This window comes from Myodes glareolus, chromosome 6, assembly GCF_982192425.1.
Source record: "Myodes glareolus chromosome 6, mMyoGla1.1, whole genome shotgun sequence".
NCBI lineage: Eukaryota > Metazoa > Chordata > Mammalia > Rodentia > Cricetidae > Myodes > Myodes glareolus.
This window is the reverse complement of record NC_142031.1, coordinates 70,789,175-70,814,882: the sequence shown is the minus strand read 5'-3', so window position 1 is coordinate 70,814,882 and position 25,708 is coordinate 70,789,175. Positions and strand designations below refer to the sequence as shown.

The following is a 25,708-nucleotide window of genomic DNA, read 5'->3' as shown; positions in this document are numbered from 1 at the left end:
CTGATTAATTTTCCATGCCCCATGTCTCACATATATGGTATATTCAGCAATAGGATATTGTCGTCAAGTTAAGGAAAGTAATCAATAGTGGTGTCAACCTCTAATGTTTGAGGAGAGGCATTAATTCAAAAAGAGATAACCCATGCCCAAATTGACCTTTTTGTTAGATTATGTTGTCTGAAAGAAGAATCAACTATCTGTTATAGGGTAATATCATTTAAACTCTTTTTATATGTGTGTATGTACATATGCTAGGAAGCTTCTTTAATAATCGGGGTTCCTATGGCTTTTTGAAAGGTTTTTCATCTAGTTATCCCTCTCCATATGCTTTCCTTTCTCTTTTCTTCCCATAATCCACTCCATGCAACCATCCCTGTTCCATTATTATTTCTCCCTTACCTTAAATTACCCCCTCTATCTCTCTACCAAACATTACTTTGTTTTCTGAATTCTATGAGCATTCCAAACACAAATATCTGAAAACTCAAAGGTAGCATCCACACATAAGAGAGAACATATGGCGTTTGTATTTCTGGACTTGGTTACCTTAGGATGATTATGTTCAGCTTCATCTGTTTACTTGAGAATTTTATTTGTCTTTACAGCTGAATGAACTTTCATAGTGTTTAGTTAACATATTTCCAATATTCCTCAATCAATGGGCTCTTGGACTGATTCAATTTCATGGTTATTATGAATAGGGAAGTAATGAATATTGTTGAACAAGTTTCTCTGGAGTAGTATAAGAGAGTCCTATAGGAAAATGCCTAGGAGCTGTATAGCTTGATGATATTCTAGATCTATGTCTACTCTATATTAATTCCCATAGTGAGTATTACAGCTTTGTCTCCCATCATTATTAAATAAGTGTTACTCTTTCCGATAACTACATAAGAATTTCTGTCATTTGTCTAATGGTATCAGAGATTATGAATGGGTTAAGATGAAGTTTTAAAGTAGTTTTAATTTATATTTACCCAATGGGCTATTATGTGGAATATTTTTTAAAATGTTTATCAGTTATTTGTATTTCATCTTTTAAAAGTTCTCTATTTAGTCCCCGTGGTAGATTGAATGCAATTGGCCCCCATAACCTCATAAGCAGTGGCACTATTAGGAGGTATGGCTTTTTTGGAGTAGGTATGACCTGGTTGGAGGAAGTATGTCACTGTGGGGGTGGATTGTGAGGTTTCCTATGCTGAATATACCATTCACTGTCTCAGTCAACTTCCTGTTGTCTTCTGATCAAGGTATAACCAACACTATGTCTGCCTGCACACCACCATGCTCCAGACCTTTCTCTCTTCTGTGATGATAAAGAATTGGACCCCTGAAACTGTAAGCAAGTCACCACAATTAAATGTTTCCATTATAAGAGCTGCTATGGTCATGATGTCTCTTCACAGCAATAGAAACTAAGACAGTCTCTATGGTTCATTCTTCATTAGATTGCTCTCATGAAATTTAAATTCTCTTTTTAGTTTTTTGTATATTCCAGAAATTATTTTCTCAGATGCATAGTGGGTAAAAATTTCAAAAATTTCCCCATTAAGCAGACTGTCTCTTCCATCAAAATATGTTGTCGATTTCTGTAAAGAAGTTTTTGAGTATCATGGTTTCATTCATCAGTTGTTCTTAATATCTGCTCATCTGGTTCCTTATCTGAAATTCCTTTCCTGCACCTACAAGCCAAGTATATTCCCTTCCCCCAATGAAAGATTCAGGCTATCAGATCTGTGTTGAGGCCATTGATATACTTTTAATTGGATTTTGACAAGGGGGGAGGGATAAAAATCAAGTTTCACTTTTCTACATATAGGCACCCAGTTTGGTGAGAAAAATTTGTTGATGATACAGTCTTTTTTTAATGCACATGTCTGGACTATTTGTCAAACAGAAGCTGGCTTTAGGTGTGAACTTATATTTCTGCCCTTAATTCTATTCTGCTAATCTATGTGTCTTTGTCCAGTACTTGGCAGTTTTTATTACTACATCTGTGTAATATAACCTGAAATCAGGTATGCTGATACCTCCAGAAGTATTTTTTTTGTTATTCAGAATTGTTTTATCTATCCTGGATTTTTTGTTTTGTATGAGGTCAAAATTAGTTTTTCAAGATTTCTAAGGTATTGCACTGAGAGTTTGATAGAAATTTCATTGAATACTTATAGGGTGATCATTTTCATAGTATCAATCATAACCAATCCACAAGCATCTTCAGTCTCTCTATCCCATGGTATCATTTTCATTTTTTAATTTTTCTGTCTTAACATTTTCATTGTAAAAATATTTCACTTACCTAGTAAGATCTACTTTAATATTTTACTTTTTTGAGACTTTTGTCAACATGTAATTTGATGAGAGTCAACTCAGCCCTTAACACTATGTGTTAGTCATGACAGTTATTGGTGTCTAGGTAAAAGAATTTTTAAAGAATATTTTAGTAAAGAAATACTTTTTTTCTCCCCCTGAGATATAGAAAACAGCTATCATGAATTGGAAAATCAAAAGACAAGGAGAAAGATGAGGAGATCAGGAAAATTAGTAGAGGAAGATCAAGATACATTATCTCTATGCAGGGTCAATATATACTTACTACTTGCATGAAGATTCTAGTAGACTCCTGCATCCAGACAGCGTTATATATGACATGTTACCTTTGTTAAAGCCATGAAAAAAATAAATCTGAACACTTGTCAGGTTTTAACATGGTCATCATCCAACACCGATGGGAGAGTGTGGAAGAATTTTATAGAAAAATTGTCACCAGTTTTAATTAACACTTTAAAAGTTATAACTTTTTTTTTCTATGCTATTAAGTTTGACCCCAAAAGGTGCTGAGTTCATTTTGTCTATTTGGGGAAAAGAAGAGGTAGAAAATGTCTTGAGCAGTAGGAATATTCTGATGATCAGGCTGCAGTGAAATGGACCATATCCATTATAGTAATAGTGGATATTACCATGTATTCTGTAAATGGCACGATTTATTATCGGCAAGAAGGAGAAGAAATGTTTGTACTCTGTTCTTGTGTGGATGAAGATGAAGAAGCATGCTTCTTTCTGTGATAGAAACAACTTGCTTCAAGCAGAAACATTTTCCTGGAGATTGATATCTGAAATACTGAGCCTTCCCTGGTGGAGAGGAGCGTGTGCCCTGTGGTTCTGCTATGAAGGTTTTATTTAGTCTTGCTCATCTTTGGCTGAGCTTCGCTGATGTGGGTACCAGATGCATTTGGCAGGTTTGATATGGAAACAGGGAATCTGACTATTTGCCTTATTCTTAAAGAAATTTTTTGTCTCCCTGAAGCAAAATTCGAATTTACAAACACTCCAGCTAACAAGTGTTCTAATTAAATGCACATATGTGATTATTAGTTAAAGATGACTAATAATCAAAGAAAAATGACTGAAAACTCTTTGATTCTTTTAAGCGATAAATTCTTTATGCACATGGCTATACTTCTGTACTCAGATGAATTTGTCTTGATGCTATTTGTACTAGTTAGTTTTATGTTGCTCTGATAAGATACCATGGCCAAATTATCTTATAAAATGAAGAATTCATGTGGATTTATGGTTGCATAGAGATAAGAGTCCTTCGCACCAGAGAGGCATAGTAAGAAGCAGCCCAGGCATGGTGGGAGGTTCATATCGTTAATATCAACAAGAAGGACAGAGAGCAAACTGTAAGGAAGTTGAAGTTATATAATCTCAAAGCCTGACGCCATGATATACTTCCTCCAGTAAAGCTGAACCACCTAAACCTCCCCAAACAGCAACATCAACTTGGAAACAAGTGTTCAAATAGCCAACTATATGTGTGATATTTTTACTCAAATCACCGCATTCCACTCTCTGGCCGCTATAGGTTCATGGCTGCATCACATTGCAAAATACAGTTATTCGACTTCGAAAGTCGTCTTTTAATGCTGGGCCTCATGAGGCCCAGTGTATCTTCCTAAGCCTAACTTGAGTTTGGAGAGGAGTGACTCAACACAGCTTGACCTAGGCCAACCTCTGCCCACCGCTGACGTGGCAGGATATTATTGGTACTTATTTCTCAGTTCACTTCACCCCATCTCAAGACACCAGCCCACTACTTCAGCCGTATATAAGGTCCTGCCCTGATGCAATAAAATTTGAAGCTCCTGCTTCAAAAGACTCCCAGCTCAGTGTGTGTTTCTCCCTGGTGGCCAGGGTGGGAGGTCAGTGTTAAGTAAAAAGTAATAATAATAAAAAAGACAGTTTCATTGGTGTAAGAAAATCCAATTAGGTCAAATCAAACCAAATCAAAATGCCCATCATTTTATTAAGAATGACACTCTCGGGTGGCTGAGTGCATGGCGGGGAGACAGAAAAGCAGGAAGCCCATGCATACCCGAAAATCTTGTGTTTCTCCTCTGGGACCCCATTTCAGTACACTGTGGGAGTGGTCCTGACGAGGGGGGTCAGGACCTGGCATGCTGGGATTTGGAGTCCAGACCAAAGCAACTCCCAGGTCAGGGAGGCTGGGATGGATACCAGGAGCTGGGGCTATTTAATAGCCCCAGGGAGAGACCAGCAGGACAGGCTCTGTCTCAGCCCTCTTTGCTAGAAAATCGAGTGTTTAAAAGTCACAGCGACTGTTCAAAGGTCTAAAGTCTCTTCTCAGACTCCAGGCAATCTTTTAATTGCAACCTACAAAATGAGAGAGAGAGAGAGAGAGAGAGAGAGAGAGAGAGAGAGAGAGAGAGAGAGAGACTTCCAGACTTCCAGCATATAATGGCACAAATATACATTATCATTCCAAAAGAGGAGTGGGGCCATAGCGAGAAAAGAGGAAAGCGAGCAGGGCAAGCCGCAGATCCTATAGGTTCATGACCAGTGTCAAGGGCTTAGATGACTATATCCCCCCATCTTTGCTGCTTACAACATACATCTCTCCCTTGGGCTCATTCTACTTGCTGTCTGCCGATCACCTTGTCAGATAACTCACAACTCTGAAATCTGCAAAATCTCGAGGTTTCTATTACAAACCAGGGTTTGTTTTCATTGTTTCTCAAAATGGCCTCTCAGGGTCTCCTGCCCTTTCAGATTCTTCATGCAGGGTGCCCATCAGATGCTGCCTGGCCTCGGAAACTCTCTGAAACAATGGACAAAGACTCCATAAGCCCTTAACCCTTTTACAAAATGCTTTCATACTTTTTTAATTGTGAGATTTTACCACCAAAACTTTTATCTTCCAGCTGCAAAAAAGCATATAAGAGAAAACAAGACAATGAAGCAAAACCAATTAAGAGAAGTGGACAAAGGTTTACAATCAAATTTGGCCAAGCATTTTTGCCCTGGAAAGGAATGGAGTGACAATATCATAAGGATCTGTGGAATCTCAGACACTTAAGTGAAACTGTATACTTCCATGTACTGTAGCCATTATATATAATGTCAGCACCAGCTTGACTCCAAGGAGTCAGATATGAGATCTGGCAAAGAGGCAAGTCCTAAAGATATCTAGCTCCTAAGTTCATTTCTAAATGACTATGGGTAAAGGGTTTATGTTTTTCTGAGTTATTCTTCTCTAAACAATTTAACCAAAGGATAAAGTCCAATGCAGAACTCAATTTAAAGGCTACCAAACAAAATTCAAGCTTCATACTAGTTATATTTGCTTAAAAATTTTATTCCAATGTTCCAGATTGACTTCTAATACTCTAATACACACTTTAACTTGGCTTGTCTGCTTTATTTCTAAGATACTCCACCCTGTCTGACAATAATCCAAATTATCTTATACTATATATTGTACAAAATATTTAGCAAATGTCTGTGTTATGGTAGGTATTTAATTTCTTTTTAGATAAATTTTTTTCTTTTGTTTTTGAGATAATATTATAATTACATCATTTCCACCTTTTCTTTTATTTCTTTAAATCCTCTCCTGTACCGCATTTAATTTCAAATTTATTCCTCATCTTTCTTCAGTTGTTATTACAGTTTTGTATATATATGAATATATATAATTTGCTATTATATAATTCTTCTAATATATAGTCTAATATAATATATTTAATAATATAATATTAATTTATAATATATTATACATATTCTCTTAAATACAAAAATACAGCCTTCTAGGTCTATATAATGTTACTTTTAACTTTATGTTTTCTGGGTTGACTATCTGGTATTGGATAGCCCTTCCCTGGCGAAGACAATTTCTCCCAGTCTCAGCATTTCTTTTTTTCTTTTTTTTTTTTTGTGTGTGTGTAGGGTGTGAACCTTTTGCATCCTCATCCATGTTGTATTTGACGTCTTTGATGTCTTCCTTATTCAGGTCAGATTTAGACAGCCATACTGATGAGACTTTTGGGGTATAGTTTCTGACATTTCTGGGCTACACAATTTCACAACAAACTCCCTGTTCCTCTGGTTTTTACAGTCTTTCTGCCTCCCTTGCCACAAGGATCCCCAAATCTAAGGGAAAGAAACTATGTTGTAGTTATAGCAATTGGGATGTGACTCCACATCTCTGCATTTTGATTGGTTGTGTTTTTCTGCAATAGTTTCTGTCAGTTGGAAAGAGAAGTTTCCTTGATGAAGGGTAAGAATTACATTTATCCATGGATATATACTTAGAATGTAGCTAGGAATTATGCTACTTCTTAGGTTCTCCTCCAAGATCGATGAACCTATGGTATGATGAGCCTAATGGTAAGATTCTCGAGCCTGTGGTAACTGTATAGGTTTTCAGTTACCAGGCATGATCTACCCTTGTGTAAGTCATAAAACCAATTAGGGAGCTGTTGGTTGCCTTCAAGATATGTCGTACACACTACCAAGGCAACTGCATGCATCCTTAGAGTTATCATTCCATGCTGGTTGATGTGGTTCATAGGCATCATAGCTGCGTAGAACTATTGGCTGCTTCCCTCTTTTGGAAGCTTGCATGGCATGTTCCAGTACTATGAAAACCAGTCCTTGGGAAGGAGGCTTTTGGGTCAGTTTCAGCTCAGGGCCTCTGAACCCTATGTCCGAAGTACATGGTGTGTCAGCAGTAAGGCCTAATCTTCTACTTCTAAAGGGCCATTAAAGGCAATAGTGGTAGCATATAAATGTTTTGTGAGTCTCTTGAATAACTCTGACCAACAACTGTGTTCTCCCCTATCAATGGCTTCTTTTTCTTTTTTATTAGGTTTTAATACAATTACAGTCCTTCCCTTTCTTCCCTTCAAACTCACCAGTAAATCCCTCCCAGCTCTCCTTCAAATGAATGCTATTGAGTGCATATATGTGAATATATACCATACTTGCACACACACACACACACACACACACACACATATGTTTGTTCTCCTCAACATAACCTACTTAGACTTTAAATGGTACTTGAATGTATATTTTTAGGGCTAACCATTTGGCACTGGACATGCGATTGGTGTTCCATTCTCTGAAGAAGGTTACATTTACTACTCCCAGTTATTTTTTTCCTCAGTTGCCTCCAGTTCTTCCTGTCTCATTGAGGCCTCATGGGCTGTTCCTTGTCTACTTTGACATATTCATTGGTGTTATTCTTGTTCCTCTTACGTTTGGGTAGGCATGTATGTATGACTGTATAGGTATAACTTCTGACATTATTAACAGACACAATCTCACAGCAAACTCTCTGATCTTCTGGTGCTTATAATCTTTCTGTTCTTTTACAATGTTCCCTGAGCCTTCAGGGCAAGAGTTTATTGTGTAGGTATACACTGGAACTGGGTTCCACAGATCTGAAGTTTTATTGGTTGTGGTTTTCTACTGTGGTCTCTCTTTTGTACAGAGAAGGTTTCTTGAAGAGGGATGAGGACTGCACTTGCCTGTGGGTATGAAGACAAATGTTTACGGATTGTGGTTAGCGATGATGTTGGCTTAGTAAATTAGTGATTGTAGATTCTCCTCCAATATCCATGACTTCACCACCAGTGAGTAGTTAGCTAGGTGTTCAGTTACAAAGCATGGTGTTCCTTATTGAGTGAGTCTTAAGTGTAATTAGAGAGCTACTGGCTACCACTAAAGCATGCATGCCGCTACTGCACCTTTAGGGTTAACATGCACTAATGTAAAGTGGGCTTATCCTTAAGACACAAATCTCTTTAATGATTACAGTATTTCTTATATCACTGACCTTCGCTGTAACACAGGCAACATAGTGGTCTTTTTCTCCCTAAGCTGTATATTTTATATTTCTTCATGTCCTAGTTTCTCTGTTTCATTGTAGACCTGCATAAATGTTATCAGTAAACTACAGATTCAACGTTACAGTGTCTTAAACTTTCCTCCACCAACAAAATTAGTTTATTACTTTTTAATTGAGCCTCAGACAATGAGGACATGAACAGAGGATATTTAGATAAGATGCCAAAATATGACATAAATGGCCTCTAGTCCACTTGCTGTTGAAGTCCTGGACTCTCCGTGGAACCTTTGGTCCAGGACTCTATAGTTCTCATTGCTCTCAGCCCTACCATCTTCCATGCTTCTACTAGAAAGGTCCTTTAGTCTCTGCTTATAGCATTATCTGCTTTTCTTGCTCAAAGTTCCAAAGTCTTCTATATTCCCCCCAAACCCAAAGTGACTGGATTCCTCTTAGCAATAACCCACTTTCTGGTACCCTCTTCTCTCCTAGGTTTCTTTCTGTTTCTTTGACCAGACCATGACCAGAAGCCATTTGGGAGACAAAGGTTTATTTTGGGTTACAGAAGAAGGAAATTGTTTTAGACAGATACATATGTAATGCTTTCAAAGAGTTTCATCTCTGAGCTAAGAGATGTATTTTGTGTGGGTTTGGTTTATTTCAAATGTTCAAATTTCCTCAGTTTTGTGTTTAAATCTGATTAGTGATACTATATGTTGAAGAGATATAATCCAGTCTCCCTGAGCTTCACATCCTTATATTAACCTCTTTTTGCAGAACTACATTTTTGTTTGCTCTGAATACATGATGTACGAATCAGAATAATAAATGTAAGCATTTATGAATCAGTCCTCTTTGGCATCTAAGTCATATGCTTAACCACTGTTTCATCTCTTGTTGGAAATAATTTACTTATCAGCATAAGATTAATGAAAAGCTGGTTTAAGCTTTCCTCTTTTTTACCAGTTAGTAGTACTTCTGTGAATATCTGAGGACCTGACGTTGAACTGGATGAGCATTGCTTTGTAATATATGCATTGGTGACAGTTAAGAAATAAGCAGCACTTTGATTACTCTTCTCGTTGGTTTCCTGAAGTACACTGTTTGAACGAAGTGGGCCGCCCATCATCATGATTCTTGTTTGTCTGGTTGAGTTCACTGTAAGATTGTGGGTCAGGACATCTTGCCATGCCCTGATGTTGTAAGATGTTCTCACATAGAGGAGCTGGCTTAGACAAAAACCTAAGGAAAAATTTTACATGAACAATTGCCTTAGTAAAAATATTTAGGGAAAATACAGGATCATTATCCACTGTGTGTAAATGGTAAAAAAGTGTTTCTTCGACATATGACAATATTCTTAAGACATATGTTTTTTTTCTTTTATTCTTCTCTCATACAATATACCCCACCTGCAGCCTTCCCTCCCTATACTCCTCTCAGTCCATCCTCCCTACTGCCTTTCTCTCCCACATCTACTGCTACTTCATTTCTATGGAAAAGAGCAGGCCTCCCAGGGGTATCAACTGAGTACCAACATAATAAGATACAATCAGGTTGTGCATAAACTCACCTAGCAAAGCTGGATGAGGTAACCCTGTAGGAGTAAAGGGATCTTGAAAATAGGCAAAGGAGTCAGAGAAGACCCAACTCCCACTGTTAGGAAACCCACAAACATCCCAAGCTAAACAATCACAGCATGTATGCAAAAGGACCTAATTTTTGCAGGGCTTGCAATTACTGCTTCAGTTTCTGTGAGAACCTGTGAGCCCTGCTTAGCTGATTTTGTGGGCCTGTGGTCTCCTCAAGGCCTCTGGCTCCTACAGTCCTTCCCCTCTTCTTTCCTAGGGTTCCCCAAGATCTCTGCCTAAAGTTTAGTTGTGAGTTCCTGTGTCTGTTTTCATAGCTTCTAGAAGAAGCCTCTCTGATGACGGTTGGGCTAAGCCCCAATCTATTTGTATAGTAGAATATCATTAGTTATCATTTTATCGATTTTTTTGATTGTTTGTTTTTACTCTTGATCAGTAGTGTTTGGTTTTGTCTTAGGTCTCTAGGTCATCCAGTTTCTGGTTCTTAGGCAGTCAGCCAGTGTCAGGCATGGGCTCTGCTATATGGGCCTCCTTAGACAAGTAATTGGTTGGCCACTCCCACAGGCTCCAAGCCACCATTGTCCCAGCATATCTTTTTTTTTTAAAGTAATTTTATTAAATTATAAAAGTTTCCATTTATGCCCCTCTTCCCAACACCCTCCCACTCCCTCCCCCTCCGTCTCCTCCTCCCTCTTTGTCCCTAAGGGCAGTCAGGGTTTCCAGCCCTGTGGGAAGTTCAAGTTCGTCCCCCCTCCCTCCAGGTCCAGGAAGGTGAGTATCCAAACAGACTGGATCCCAAAAATCCAGTATATGCAGAGGAAACTAGTCCCAGTGTCATTGTCAATGGCTTCTCAGAAAGACTCCGGGCCAGCCACATCCAGAGAATCCGGCCACATTCAGAGAATCTGATTGGATCACGTGCTCGATCAGTCGCAGTCCAACTGCCCTTGGTAAACTCTCATTAGATTCGACCCCTTGTATCAGCGGGTGATAGCATCCCTCGCAGTCCTTCGTCATTTTCTTCTTCCTTCTGTTCCTCATTTGGACCTTGGGGGGCTCAGTCCGGTGCTCCAATGTGGGTCTCCGTCTGTATCGCCATCCATCGCCAGATGAAGGATCTATGGTGATAAGCAAAAGATTCATCAGTATGGTTATGGGCCAAGGCCGGTTCAGGCACCCTCTCCTCTGTCCAGAGAACAATCTGGGGATCTCTCCTTGGACCTGGGATCCCATATATAATCAAGTTTCCTATAAACCCTAAAATGACTCCCTTAGTTGAAATATATTCTTCCCTGATCACGTATTCATCCTTCCTCCCTTCCCCCCATCCCGGTCAGCCGAGCTTTCTCCATTCCTCCCCTACTCCCTTCTCTCTAACCCTCTCCCCTTCCAACCACCCTCCCCCCCCCCATGCACCCAAGGTTACCTGGGACTCTTGACTATTTCCTACCTCCTGGCGGATAGCTAAATAATCTTCATCAGGTTCGTCTTCTTATTTAGCTTCTCTAGGATCACGAATCATAGGCTCAAAGACCTTTAAATTATGGTTAGAATCCACTTATGAGTGAATACATACCGTGTTCCTCTTTTTCGGTCTGGCTTACCTCACTCAGTAAAGCATTTTCTATGTCCATCCATTTGCATGCAAAATTCAAGATGTCATTATTTTTTACCGCTGAGTAAAACTCTAATGTGTATATGTTCCACACCTTTTTTAACCATTCTTCTATTGAGGGGCACCTAGGCTGTTTCCAGGTTCTGGCTATTACAAATAGTGCTGCTATGAACATAGTTGAACAAATGCTTTTGTAGTATGCTAGGGAATCTCTAGGGTATATTCCCAAGAGTGGAATTGCTGGGTCCTGAGGGAGGTTGACTCCCAGTTTCCTGAGAAACCACCACACTGATTTCCACAGTGGCTGCACAAGTTTGCATTCCCACCAACAATGGATGAGTGTTCCCCTCACCCCACATCCTCTCCAGCATAGGCTATCATTGGTGTTTTTGACTTTAGCTATTCTGACAGGTGTAAGATGGTATCTCAAAGTGGTTTTGATTTGCATTTCCCTGATCGCTAAGGAGGTTGAGCATGACCTTAAGTGTCTTCTGGCCATTCGAAGTTCATCTGTTGTGAATTCTCTGTTCAGTTCAGTACCCCATTTTTTAATTGGGTTAATTAGAGTTTTAGTGCCTAGTTTCGTGAGTTCTTTGTATATTTTGGAGATCAGACCTTTGTCTGATGAGGGGTTGGTGAAGATCTTCTCCCAGTCAGAAGGCAGCCTTTTTGTCCTACTGACAGTGTCCGTTGCTTTACAGAAGCTTCTCAGTTTCAGTAGATCCCATTTATTCATTGTTTCTCTTATTGTCTGTGCAGCTGGGGTCCTGCTTAGGAAGAGGCCTCCTGTGCCTATATCTTGTAGACTACTTCCCACTTTCTCTTCTATCAGGTTCAAAGTGGACGGACTAATGTTGATGTCTTTAATCCATTTGGACCTGAGTTTTGTGCATGGTGATAGGTATGGATCTACTTTCATCCTTCTACAGGTTGACATCCAGTTATGCCAGCACCATTTGTTAAAGATGCTTTCCTTCTTCCATTGTATACCTTTAGCTCCCTTGTCAAAAATTAGGTGCTCATAGGTTTGTGGGTTAATATCCGGGTCTTCTATTCGATTCCAAAGGTCGATTTCTCTGTTCTTATGCCAATACCAAGCTGTTTTCAATACTGTAGCTCTGTAATAGAGTTTGAAGTCAGGGATGGTAATGCCTCCTGAAGTTCCTTTATTGTATAAGATTGTTTTGGCTATCCTGGGTTTTTTGTTTTGCCATATAAACTTGATTATTGTTTTCTCAAGGTCTGTGAAGAAGTTTGATGGGATTTTGATGGGGATTGCATTGAATCTATAGATTGCTTTTGGTAGAATTGCCATTTTTACTATGTTGATCCTCCCAATCCAAGAACAAGGGAGATCTTTCCATTTTCTGGTATCCTCCTCAATTTCTTTCTTCAAAGACTTAAAGTTCTTGTTAAATAGGTCTTTCACTTCCTTGGTTAGCGTTACCCCAAGATATTTTATGCTATTTGTGGCTATCGTGAAAGGTGATGTTTCTCTGATTTCCCTCTAAGCTTCTTTATCCTTTGTGTATAGGAGGGCCACTGATTTTTTTGGAGTTGATCTTGTATCCTGCCACGTTACTAAAGGTGTTTATCAGCTGTAGGAGTTCTTTGGTAGAGTTTTTGGGGTCACTTATGTACACTATCATATCGTCAGCAAATAACGAAAGTTTAACTTCATCCTTTCCAATTCGAATCCCCTTGATCTCCTTATGTTGCCTTATTGCTATTGCTAGAACTTCAAGCACTATATTGAAGAGGTATGGAGAGAGTGGACAGCCTTGTCGCATTCCTGATTTTAGTGGAAAGGCTTTGAGTTTCTCTCCATTCAATTTGATGTTAGCTGTCGGCTTGCTGTATATTGCTTTTATTATATTTAGGTATGATCCTTGTATCCCCAGTCTCTCCAACACCTTTATCATAAATGGGTGTTGAATTTTGTCAAACGCTTTTTCAGCATCCAATGAAATGATCATATGGTTTTTTTCTTTCAGTTTATTTATATGATGGATTACATTGATAGATTTGCGTATGTTGAACCATCCCTGCATCTCTGGGAAGAAGCCTACTTGATCATAATGAATAATTTTTCTAATGTGTTCCTGGATTCGGTTTGCCAGTATTTTATTGAGAATTTTCGCGTCGATGTTCATGAGTGAGATTGGCCTGTAATTCTCTTTCTTGGTTGTGTCTTTATGTGGTTTTGGTATTAAGGTAACTGTAGCTTCATAAAAGGAGTTTGGCAATGACTCTTCTGTTTCTATATTATGGAATACATTAAGGAGTATAGGAGTTAGTTCTTCCTGGAAGTTCTGGTAGAATTCTGCATTGAAACCATCTGGTCCTGGGCTTTTTTGGCAGGGAGATTTCTGATAACAGCTTCTAATTCTTCACGACTAACAGGTCTATTTAGATTGTTCACCTGTTCTTGGTTCAACTTTGGTATATGGTACTTATCTAAAAAAATGTCCATTTCTTTTACATTTTCCAACTTTGTGGCATATAAACTTTCGTAGTAAGATCTAATGATTCTCTGAATTTCCTCTGTGTCTGTGGTTATTTCCCCCTTTTCATTTCTGATCCTATTAATTTGCATGTGCTCTCTCTGCCGTTTGATTAGTTTGGATAGGGGTTTGTCAATCTTGTTGATTTTCTCCAAGAACCAGCTTTTTGATTCATTGATTCTTTGGATTATTTTCTCTATTTCTATTTTGTTGATTTCAGCCCTCAGTTTGATTATTTCCAGTCTTCTACTCCTCCTGGGTGAATCAGCTTCTTCTTTTTCTAGAGCTTTCAAGTGTGCTGTTAGGTCTCCAATGTGTGCTTTCTCCATTTTCTTTAGTTGGGCACCTAGTGCTATGAACTTTCCTCTTAGCACTGCTTTCATAGTGTCCCATAGGTTTGAGTATGTTGTGTCTTTGTTTTCATTAAATTCAAGGAAGACTTTAATTTCTTTCTTTATTTCGTCCCTGACCCAGGGGTGATTTAGTAGTTGGCTGTTCAACTTCCATGAGTTTGTTGACTTCCTGGGGGTAGCATTGTTGTTGAATTCTAATTTTAATTCATGGTGATCTGACAAGACATCGGTGGTTACTAATATTTTTTTGTATCTGTGGGAGTTTGCTTTGTTACCAAGTATGTGGTCAATCTTCGAGAAGGTTCCATGAACTGCAGAGAAGGTATATTCTTTCCTATTTGGGTGGAGTGTTCTATAGATGTCTGTTAAGTCCATTTGATTCAATACCTCCAATAAATCTCTTAATTCTCTGTTTGGTTTCTGTCTGATTGACCTGTCCATTGGTGAGAGAGGAGTGTTGAAGTCTCCTACTATTAGCGTGTGTGGTTTGATGACTGCCTTGAGTTCTAGGAGAGTTTCTTTTACATATGTGGGTGCCTTTACATTAGGGGCATAGATATTCAGGATTGAGACTTCTTCCTGATGAGTTGTTCCTGTTATGAGTATGAAATGTCCATCTCCACCTCTTCTGATTGATTTTGGTTTGAAGTCGATTTTGTTAGATATTAGAATGGCCACACCCGCTTGTTTCTTAGGTCCATTTGCTTGGAAAACCTTTTCCCAACTCTTTACTCTGAGTAGGTGTCTGTCTTTGGGGTTGAGGTGTGTTTCTTGTAAACAGCAGAATGTTGGATCCTGTTTTCGTATCCAATCTCTAAGTCTGTGCCTCTTTATAGTTGAATTGAGTCCATTGATATTAAGAGATATTAATGACCATTGGTTGTTGACTCCAGTCATTTTTTTTTGAGGGGTAATAGAGTGTATGAGTTTTCCTTCTTTGAATTGTGCTAGTGAAGGGTTGCTAGATGTCTGAATTATTGTAGTCAGTGTTGGCAATGTTGGATTCCTTGGGATGTAATTTTCCTTCTAGTATTCTCTGTAAGGCTGGATTAGTAGCTACGTATTGTTTAAATTTGTTTTTATCCTGGAATATTTTGTTTTCTCCGTTGATAGTGAATGAAAGCTTGGCTGGGTAAAGTAGTCTGGGCTTGCATCCATGGTCCCTTAATTTCTGCAGTACCTCTATCCAGGACCTTCTGGCTTTCATGGTTTCTATAGAGAAGTCTGGTGTAAGTCTGATAGGTTTACCTTTATAGGTTACTTGACCTTTTTCCTTTGCAGCTCTTAATATCCTTTCTTTAATCTGACTGCTTTGTGTTTTGATTATTATATGGCGAGGGGATGTTTTTTTCTGATCCAACCTATTCGGTGTTCTGTATGCTTCTTGCACCTTCATAGGAATATCCCTCTTTAGGATGGGAAAGTTTTCTTTTATAATTTTGTTGAATATATCTTCTGGACCTTTGATCTGCAATTCTTCTCCTTCTTCTACTCCTATTATTCTTAGATTTGGTTTTTTTTTTATTATGTCCCATATTTCCTGAATGTTTTGTGATGAGAATTTGTTGGATTTGCTGTTTTCTTTGGTCAGGGCGTTTATTTTCTCTATGGTGTCTTCATAATCTGAGATTCGTTCTTCTATCTCTTGTATTCTATTGGTTAAGCTTGATTCTGTAGTCTCCGTTCGTTTACCTAGATTTTCCATATCCAGCCGGCCCTCGGATTGTGTTTTCCTCACTGCCTCCATTTCAGTTTTCAATTCTTGAACTGATTCCATTACCTGTTTGATTGCTTTTTCTTGGTTTCCCAGGGTATCATTTACGAATTTACTCATTTCTTCAATCTTTTTGTTATATTTGTCTTCCATTTCTTTACTCATTTCTTCCATCTTTTTGTTATATTTGTCTTCTATTTCTTTAAGTGAGTTATTCATACCCTGTTTAAGAGACTCTATTGCTTTCATAATGACACTGTTTTCCACTTCTTCCGGAATAGGGCGTTCCAGTCCTTCTGTCGTAAGATCGCTGGGATCTGGTGTTTTCATGTTGTTTTTCAGATTGTTGGAGGAATTCTTGCCTTGGCGCCTGCCCATCTCTTCCTTCAGATGCTCTCCAATGGCTCTTCCCTCCGCTGGGTCTTCTTCTACTGGATTAGTGTCCCTTGCTATCCAGGAATCACTTTGCCTGCAGTCTTAGCTTGCTGCAGGCAGGCTATTAGAACAAAGGGACTTCCTTCCCTTTGCACTCACCACCTGACCCGAACCGCGGTGCCCACCCCGGCTGAGATGGAGGAATTTAAGCCCCAAAAAAGGGAGAGAGGAGGGGAGGGGTTCGAGGCCGAAAGCTGGGATGGCGTAGCAGGAGAGAGGGATTAGCTGGGGGAAGCTGCCCCTATGGAGCAGCCAGGGAGATAAGGATGGCGGGAATACCGTGTGTACCTAACCGGACTAGTATGGCGGTCAACACACTCACCCCTCCACAGGATCAGAGCCCCTCGATCCCAGCACATCTTAAAAGTAGGAAAGGTTGTAGGTTTAAGAGTTTGTGGCGGCAGGCCCTTTGTCTCCTGAGTCCTGGGAAGACCAGCTAGCCCTGTTGCCCTGCTGAGCAGTTCTTCCCAGAGCAGTGAGTGGGTGCTCACCGGGGCAGCCTGCCTGCCCAGGAAGAGAGCACAGCCCCCCCCCCAGCTTCTGCAGCAGGGTCTTCGGTGTTCCAAGGGACCCCTCCCCTCCCCCCCACTGCAGCGGGCCCTTTGTCTCCTGAGTCCTGGGAAGACCAGCTAGCCCTGTTGTCCTGCTGAGCAGTTCTTCCCAGAGAGGTGAGTGGGTGCTAGCCTGGGCAGCCTGCCTGCCTGTCCGGGAAGGGAGCACAGCCCCCCCCCCCAGCTTCTGCAGCAGGGTCTTCGGTGTTCCAAGGGACCCCTCCCCTCCCCCCACTGCTGTGGGGCCCTTTGTCTCCTGGGTCCTGGGAAGACCAGCTAGCCCTGTTGCCCTGCTGAGGAGTTCTTCCCAGAGAGGGCTGAGGAGCTCTATCCAGAGAGTGCTGTGAAGTCCTACCCAGAGAGTGCTGAGGAGTTCTATCCAGAAAGTGCTGAGGAGTTTCATCCAGAGTGGGGGAGATGGGCAGGCGCCAATGCAAGATTTCCTCCAACAACCTGAAAGGCAACATGACATCGCCAGAATCCAGGGAGCTCGAAACTAGAAGAATTGAACACCCTATTCCAGAAGAAATAGAAGAAATCGACTCTAAGCGCTTCTTTATGAAAATAATAGAGGAACTTAAACAGGAGGTGAAAATCTGCCGTAAAGAAATGGAAGATAAGTATAACAAAAAAATTGAGGAAATGAGTAAAGAAATGGAAGAGAAATATACCAAAAAGTTTGAAGAAATGAGTAAATCAGTAAATGAAATTCTGGGAAACCAAGAAAAAACAATCAAACAGGTAATAGAAACAGTTCAAGATTTGAAAACTGAAATGGAGTCAATGAAGAAATCACAAACCGAGGGCCGGCTGGCTATGGAAAATCTGGGTAAACGAACAGAGACTTCAGAAACAAGCTTAACCAATAGAATACAAGAGATAGAAGAAAGAATCTCAGACTCTGAGGACACCATAGAGAAATTAGACACTCTGTCCAAAGAAAACAGCAAATCCAACAAATTCTCATCACAAAACATTCAGGAACTGTGGGACACAATAAAAAAACCAAATCTAAGAATAATTGGAGTAGAAGAAGGAGAAGAATTGCATTTCAAAGGTCCAGAAAATATACTCAACAAAATTATAGAAGAAAACTTTCCCATCCTAAAGAACGATATTCCCATGAAGGTTCAAGAAGCATACAGAACACCGAATAGACTGGATCAGAAAAAAACATCCCCTCGTCATATAATAATCAAAACACAAAGCATTCAGACTAAAGAAAAGATACTGAGAGCTGCAAAGGAAAAAGGTCAAGTAACTTATAAAGGTAAACCTATCAGACTTACACCAGACTTCTCGATGGAAACCATGAAAGCCAGAAGGTCCTGGATAGAGGTACTGCAGAAACTAAGAGACAATGGATGCAAACCCAGACTACTTTACCCAGCCAAGCTATTGTTCACTATCAACGGAGAAAACAAAATATTCCAGGATAAAAACAAATTTAAACAATACGTAGCTACTAATCCAGCCTTACAGAGAATACTAGAAGGAAAATCACAACCCAAGGAATCCAACATTCCCAACACTGCCTACATTAACTCAGACATCTAGCGACCCTTCACAAGCACAACTCAAAGAAGGAAAACACATACACGCTACTACCCAAAAAAATGACCGGATTCATCGATCACTGGTCATTAATATCACTTAATATCAATGGTCTCAACTCACCTATAAAGAGGCACAGACTTAGAGATTGGATACGAAAACAGGATCCAACATTCTGCTGTCTACAAGAAACACACCTCAACCACAAAGACAGACACCTACTCAGAGTAAAGGGTTGGGAAAAGGTTTTCCAAGCAAATGGACCTAAGAAACAAGCGGGTGTGGCCATTCTAATATCTAACAAAATCGACTTCAAACTAAAATCAATCAGAAGAGATGGAGATGGACATTTCATACTCATAACAGGAACAATTCATCAGGAAGAAGTCTCAATCTTGAATATCTATGCCCCTAATATAAAGGCACCCACATATGTAAAAGAAACTCTTCTAGAACTCAAGGCAGTCATCAAACCACACACACTAATAGTAGGAGACTTCAACACTCCTCTCTCACCAATGGACAGGTCAAACAGACAGAAACCTAACAGAGAAATAAGAGATTTACTGGAGGTACTGAATCAAATGGACTTAACAGACATCTATAGAACACTCCACCCAAATAGGAAAGAGTATACCTTCTTCTCTGCAGCCCATGGAACCTTCTCGAAAATTGACCACATACTTGGTAACAAAGCAAACTTCCACAGATACAAAAAAATATTAGTAACCACCTGTGTCTTGTCAGATCACCATGGATTAAAATTAGAATTCAACAACAATGCTACACCCAGGAAGCCAACAAACTCATGGAAGTTGAACAGTCAACTACTAAATCACCCCTGTGTCAAGGAAGAAATAAAGAAAGAAATTAAAGTCTTCCTTGAACATAATGAAAACAAAGACACAACGTATTCAAACCTATGGGACACAATGAAAGCAGTGCTAAGAGGAAAGTTCATAGCACTAAGTGCCCACCTAAAGAAAACAGAGAAAGCACACATTGGAGACTTAACAACACACTTGAAAGCTCTAGAAAAAAAAGAAGCTGATTTACCCAGGAGGAGTAGAAGACTGGAAATAATCAAACTGAGGGCTGAAATCAACAAAATAGAAACACAGAAAACAATTCAAAGAATCAATGAAGCAAAAAGCTGGTTCTTAGAGAAAGTTAACAAGATTGACAAACCCCTATCCAAACTAATCAAACGGCAGAGAGAGAACTTGCAAATAAATAGGATCAGAAATGAAAAGGGAGACATAATCACAGACACGGAGGAAATTCAGAGAATCATTAGATCTTACTACGAAAGTTTATATGCCACAAAGTTGGAAAATGTAAAAGAAATGGACATTTTTTTAGATAAGTACCATATACCAAAGTTGAACCAAGAACAGGTGAACAATCTAAATAGACCTGTTAGTCGTGAAGAACTAGAAGTTGTTATCAAAAATCTCCCTACCAAAAAAAGCCCAGGACCAGATGGTTTCAATGCAGAATTCTACCAGAACTTCCAGGAAGAGCTAATACCTATACTCCTTAATGTATTCCACAATATAGAAAAAGAAAAGTCACTGCCAAACTCCTTTTATGAAGCTACAGTCACCCTAATACCAAAACCACACAAAGACACAACCAAGAAAGAGAATTACAGGCCAATCTCACTCATGAACATCGACGCGAAAATTCTCAATAAAATACTGGCAAACCGAATCCAAGAATACATTAGAAAAATCATCCATTATGATCAAGTAGGCTTCATCCCAGAGATGCAGGGATGGTTCAACATACGCAAATCTATCAATGTAATCCATCATATAAATAAACTGAAAGAAAAAAATCATATGATCATTTCATTGGATGCTGAAAAAGCGTTTGACAAAATTCAACACCCATTTATGATAAAGGTGTTGGAGAGACTGGGGATACAAGGATCATACCTAAATATAATAAAAGCAATATACAGCAAGCCGACAGCTAACATCAAATTGAATGGAGAGAAACTCAAAGCCTTTTCACTAAAATCAGGAACACGACAAGGCTGTCCACTCTCTCCATACCTCTTCAATATAGTGCTTGAAGTTCTAGCAATAGCAATAAGACAACATAAGGGGATCAAGGGGATTCGAATTGGAAAGGATGAAGTTAAACTTTCGTTATTTGCTGACGATATGATAGTGTACATAAGCGACCCCAAAATCTCTACCAAAGAACTCCTACAGCTGATAAACACCTTTAGTAACGTGGCAGGATACAAGATCAACTCCAAAAAATCAGTGGCACTCCTATACACAAAGGATAAAGAAACGGAGAGGGAAATCAGAGAAACATCACCTTTCACGATAGCCACAAACACCATAAAATATCTTGGGGTTACTCTAACCAAGGAAGTGAAAGACCTATTTGACAAGAACTTTAAGCCTTTGAAAAGAGAAATTGAGGAGGATACCAGAAAATGGAAAGACCTCCCCTGCTCTTGGATTGGGAGAATCAACATAGTAAAAATGGCAATTCTACCAAAAGCAATCTACAGATTCAATGCAATCCCCATCAAAATCCCATCAAACTTCTTCACAGACCTTGAGAGAACATTAATCAAGTTTATATGAAAAAACAAAAAACCCAGGATAGCCAAAACAATCTTATACAATAAAAGAACTTCTGGAGGCATTACCATCCCTGACTTCAAACTCTATTATAGAGCTACAGTATTGAAAACAGCTTGGTATTGGCATAAGAACAGAGAAGTCGACCTATGGAATCGAATAGAAGACCCAGATATTAACCCACAAACGTATGAACACCTAATTTTCGACAAGGGAGCTAAAGGTATACAATGGAAGAAGGAAAGCATCTTTAACAAATGGTGCTGGCATAACTGGATGTCAACCTGTAAAAAAATGAAAGTAGATCCATATCTATCACGATGCACAAAAATCAAGTCCAAATGGATTAAAGACATCTACATTAGTCCGTCCACTTTGAACCTGATTGGAGAGAAAGTGGGAAGTAGTCTACAAGATTTAGGCACAGGAGGCCTCTTCCTAAGCAGGACCCCAGCAGCACAGACAATAAGAGAAACAATGAATAAATGGGATCTACTGAAACTGGGAAGCTTCTGTAAAGCAAAGGACACTGTCAGTAGGACAAAAAGGCTGCCTTCTGACTGGGAGAAGATCTTCACCAACCCCTCATCAGACAAAGGTCTGATCTCCAGAATATACAAAGAACTCAAGAAACTAGACACTAAAACTCTAATTAACCCAATTAAAAAATGGGGTACTGATCTGAACAGAGAATTCACAACAGATGAACTTCGAATGGCCAGAAGACACTTAAGGTCATGCTCAACCTCCTTAGCGATCAGGGAAATGCAAATCAAAACCACTTTGAGATACCATCTTACACCTGTCAGAATAGCTAAAGTTAAAAACACCAATGATAGCCTATGCTGGAGAGGATGTGGAATGAGGGGAACACTCATCCATTGTTGGTGGGAATGCAAACTTGTGCAGCCACTTTGGAAATCAGTGTGGCGGTTTCTCAGGAAACTGGGAGTCAACCTCCCTCAGGACCCAGCAATTCCTCTCTTGGGAATATACCCTAGAGATTCCCAAACATACTACAAAAGTGTTTGTTCAACTATGTTCATAGCAGCACTATTTGTAATAGCCAGAACCTGGAAATAGCCTAGGTGCCCCTCAATAGAAGAATGGTTAAAAAAGGTGTGGAACATATACACATTAGAGTTTTACTCAGTGGTAAAAAATAATGACATCTTGAATTTTGCATGCAAATGGATGGACATAGAAAACGCTTTACTGAGTGAGGTAAGCCAGACCGAAAAAGAGGAACACGGTATGTATTCACTCATAAGTGGATTCTAACCATAATTTAAGGTCTTTGAGCCTATTATTCGTGATCCTAGAGAAGCTAAATAAGAAGACGAACCTGATGAAGATTATTTAGCTATCCGCCAGGAGGTAGGAAATAGTCAAGAGTCCCAGGTAACCTTGGGTGCATGGGGGGGGTGGGAGGGTTGTTGGAAGGGGAGAGGGTTAGAGAGAAGGGAGTAGGGGAGGAATGGAGAAAGCTCGGCTGACCGAGATGGGGGGAAGGGAGGAAGGATGAATGTGGGATCAGGGAAGAATATATTTCAACTAAGGGAGTCATTTTAGAGTTTACAGGAAACTTGATTATATATGGGATCCCAGGTCCAAGGAGAGATCCCCAGATTGTTCTCTGGACAGAGGAGGGGGTGCCTGAACCGGCCTTGGCCCGTGACCATACTGATGAATATTTTGCTTATCACCATAGATCCTTCATCTGGCGTTGGATGGCGATACAGATGGAGGCCCGCGTTGGAGCACCGAACTGAGCCCCCCAAGATCCAAATGAGGAGCAGAAGGAGGAAGAAAATGACGAAGGACTGCGAGGGATACTATCACCCACTGATACAAGGGTTCGGATCTAATGAGAGTTACCAAGGCCAGATGGACCATGACTGAACGAGCATGTGATCCAACCAGATTCTCTGAATGTGGCCGGATTTTCTGAATGTGGCTGGCCTGCAGTCTTTCTGAGAAGCCATTGACAATGACACTGGGACTGGTTTCCTCTGCATATACTGGATTTTTGGGATCCAGTCTGTTCGGATGCTCACCTTCCTGGACCTGGAGGGAGGGGGGAGGAACTTGGACTTCCCACAGGGCAGGAGACCCTGACTGCCCTTGGGGACAAAGAGGGAGAAGGAGAGGGAGGGGGGGAGTGGGAGGCCGTTGGGAGGAGGGGCGTAAATGGAAACTTTTTATAATTTAATAAAATTACTTTCAAAAAAAAAAAAAGAGTTTGTGGCTGGTTGGTGTCCTAGTCCCCATACTAGGAGAAAGCTTTGGCTGGTTCAGGTTCTGTATCCTCCATTTCTTACTAGGAATCCTCATTAGGATAATCGTAATATGAAAATCTAAAGGTTATCAATTTCTGCCTGGAAGATTAATACGGTATTGAGTTTAATTTTTTATCTACATTGACAATTAAGTCTTTAATTAGCATGTACTATTAGCAGCGAAAAAGCTTTCTATGTGTGAAGTATGAAGTCTGTTCATCTTATCACAGAAACTCACTTTGATTTCCCATCTGTCTTATGATTGCTATTTTAACTATTTAAATTCTCTCTTTGAGTAAGATCACAGCACAAGATAATTATTGACTCAATTATTGCTACAGACACTCACACAATAGTCAAGTCATTAAACACAGGTCCATTTTACATTTAAAAATGTCAAATTGTTTTACTATTACTATTCTCTCTATATATATATAGTATGTATTATATGTATGCATGCACATAAGTATTTTCATTTACATTCTATTTTCTCCTCTCTATTTTAATATTATTGAAGACTATGTGCTATTTCTTTGCGTGAAAAGGAGTTGTGTACATTTGAGTAAAATAATTTAATTTTTCCTTTGAAAAACTGCATTATATGATAATGTTTAAATAAGTTTTCTTTGTTGTCTGTGAAATATTGATACTTCTATTTATGAACCAAAAAGTTACATATCTAGAAAGTTCTATTTCTGCAGTCTAGGTTTTGAAAAATAAAATAAGAACACATAGCTTTATTCTCTCAGTCTTTCTCAAACAATGCATGGCTGCTACACACAAAGTCTCTTTGCAAATGACTCCGAGTTTTTATTCTGATATAAACACATGCACAATAATGAGCATTTGAGTGAGAAAGCTAAGGTGAAACTTAAATATAAATGGACTTTAAAATGCTATGTTTGAAAGCTAAAGTATTTATCTACTAATAAATTATCACTTTGCCCATATTATTTTTCTAAATGGCTTAATAACTTGTTCCATATTTGATGTGTACTAATAAGCTTTGACAATACTAATGATGTATTTTATATAATGTTACAGAAAATCTCTTAAATGTCACTTCATACTCTCAAGTAAGCTAAACAGGAACAAAATATTAGATGCTCTTGGTTTCTGGAATAACAAGAAAATGTTCATTTCATTGACTTTTTGTTACTTATTTCCTTGAAAGATATAATAACTAATTCAGTCAGAAAGACATAAATTCCCTTGAAATGCTTTTTCTTCTATTATCTGTCCCTCTGAACACAGATATTGTTGAAAATTACATTTGTCTCATTAATGTGCCTGTTTTTGCTCACCTGAGATATTAAAAGCTTCATTCCATCCACTTTTATCCCTGGTAAACTATTGATGGCAGAAACAAACATCTCAGCCATATCAGGAATGGAATGAGAGTTGACACATGCCTGCAAATAAGGCTCAAAATTACCACAAAGAAAATAATTTCTTCCTAGCTCACCCCAAACAGCAATCTACATAAAAAGTATCTCTACTCACAGTACAAGAGATGGTTCAGTGATTAGGTGGTCAAGTTGCTCCTGAAGAGATCCAGGTACAATAATCAGCACTCACAACAGAAGGTTCAAAAAGCTTGTATTGCCAGCTCCAGAGCCTCCATGTCTTTAGGCTCCTTGGTCATGGTACTCGTGTGTACACACCCTATACAAACACATACACAAATGTTAAAATATGTACAAATATGTACACTCATCACTCATTTTGAGATGGCACTAAGTTAAATCTTTTCTAAGAACTTTTTTTTGGGGGGGGGGTTTTGAAACTGGCTTTCTCTGTAGCTCTGGAGTCTATCCTGGAACTAGCTCTTGTAGACCAAGCTGGTTCTAAACTCACAGAGATCTGCCAGCCTCTGCTTCTCGAGTGCTGGGATTAAAGATGTGCACCACCATGGCCCAGTTAGAACCCCATTTCTTATTAGTTACTGACATTACACAACACAAATAAATATCTCTCCAGTGCAGATGAGGTCAAAGAGTGAGGTTCTAGCGCTTCTTTATCACTGGCTAGTAGCAGCACTCCAGAAAATCCGGCCACATTCAGAGAATCTGGTTGGATCACATGCTCGTTCAGTCATGGTCCATCTGGCCTTGGTAACTCTCATTAGATCCGAACCCTTGTATCAGTGGGTGATAGTATCCCTCGCAGTCCTTCGTCATTTTCTTCCTCCTTCTGCTCCTCATTTGGATCTTGGGGGGCTCAGTTCGGTGCTCCAACGCGGGCCTCCATCTGTATCGCCATCCAACGCCAGATGAAGGATCTATGGTGATAAGCAAAATATTCATCAGTATGGTCACGGGCCAAGGCCGGTTCAGGCACCCCCTCCTCTGTCCAG

General features: G+C 39.5%; 1 long non-coding RNA gene across 1 annotated transcript in view; it reads right to left on the bottom strand.

Annotated features, from left to right (window-relative positions):
* Positions 1-8,685: 8,685 nt before the first annotated feature.
* The window catches only part of LOC146894289 (uncharacterized), a 36,189-nt gene continuing 19,166 nt past the window's right edge, over positions 8,686-25,708 (bottom strand). The window contains exon 2 of the long non-coding RNA XR_015002343.2: positions 8,686-9,394. This is a non-coding gene — a long non-coding RNA (uncharacterized LOC146894289). The remainder of the gene's footprint in view (positions 9,395-25,708) is intronic.